This window comes from Elephantulus edwardii, unplaced genomic scaffold, assembly GCF_000299155.1.
Source record: "Elephantulus edwardii isolate Elephantulus edwardi_28Jun2011 unplaced genomic scaffold, EleEdw1.0 scaffold00174, whole genome shotgun sequence".
Taxonomy (NCBI): Eukaryota; Metazoa; Chordata; class Mammalia; order Macroscelidea; family Macroscelididae; genus Elephantulus; species Elephantulus edwardii.
This window is the reverse complement of record NW_006399924.1, coordinates 4,145,303-4,146,838: the sequence shown is the minus strand read 5'-3', so window position 1 is coordinate 4,146,838 and position 1,536 is coordinate 4,145,303.

Sequence of the window (1,536 nt, the reverse complement as noted above, 5' to 3'; positions counted from 1 at the left end):
GGTGGATGAGACTGGCACAGGACAGAGCAGAGTTTAGAGCTATTGTACATAGAGTCGCTATGAGTCACAAGCGACTCGACGGCACATAACAACAAGAAGTCATGAATACCGCTATTTGCTAAGGGGAATGAACAGAAAGCCTCTGGGTCTAGTAAATCTTCATTTGTTTAAGGTGCTGTTGGTTGAGTTTCCTATTAGGGAGCTGAATGCAGTCCTAACTAATAAATGCCTCACAACTTTTAGATTGTATGAAAAGCCAATTACTGGGGAGCTCTGGTGGCCTAGTGGCAAGACGCTGCACTGCAATCCCAGAGGAACATGATTCGAATCCACCAGATGCTCTGCAGGAGAAGGAGGTGCAATATCCTCCTGTACCAGTCAGATCTGATTTGACGGTACACGCACACAAAATAATAATTTAAAAAAAAGAAAGAAAAGCAAAGCCAATTACTGTTAAAATGAAGAAGAATAAACCTATGAAATGTGGTACCAAGAGAGATGTAGAAAAACTGTTCTTCAGAAAGTCCAATTTGAAGAATACATCTCATTCTACAGAAAGGTTACGTACTTGTACGGTGATGAGTAGTTTAGAGTTTAATATGATGAATATTGCTGCATTGTGACATAGAGTAGGGGGAAATGTGAAATATGCATTTTAAGGACTCTTCAGGAAAATGCAATAAATATGAATAGCTGCCAGTATAATAACAATTCCTTCAAGACATGCCATGCAATTAGATGAAGAAACTATTTTTAGATTGCTTCCAAAATGCCTGAAAGGAAAACTTGGGATGGTGGAGCTACATCACATAAGGGGCTGAACACAGTTAAAACTGTAATTTGTTGAGTAATAAATAGCCATAATTTGAATATAAAGGGAGTCATTATAAGTGAAGACAGTATAAAATACGATGACGTTTATAGTCCTCACTGAAATATTAGCATGTTTCAGTGCTATTTTTAACCAAACTTTCTGAAATTTATACAGTAAATCTCCAAGTTAAGAACTTCTGATTTACAAGCAACATATACTTGCCCTTTAATGCTGTGTAAATTTGCCCTCACTCTGAAATGATTGAACCAACCTCTACTTGCCACAAATTCTTCATCACAATCACCTTCACTTGCTGCACATGCAGATTTTAAATCTAGGAAAAGACTCTGAGCCCTTTTTTTTTTTCAATAAAATAAAGTTAACTCAGAATTGAATGCAACTGTTTTTTACTTACCTTCAAATTAAACTTAAATACACAAGAATGGAGCTTGCTCATAACCTAGGAACCACTTTTCATGATTTTTCACTTATATAATGGGTGGGGCTATCATATCTCCCTGTTATGAATTCAATGTTCTCTTTTGTTCCAATATTATAAAACCGTAGGATTTTGAATTTAAAAATGCTTGACTATATATGCATTGTTGTTGTTATGTGCCGTCGAGTCATTTGCAACTCATAGCGACCCTATGTACAACAGCCCTAAATCGGGCTCTATCCTGTGCCAGTCTCATTGCCTCTGACACACCCATCCCGATTAC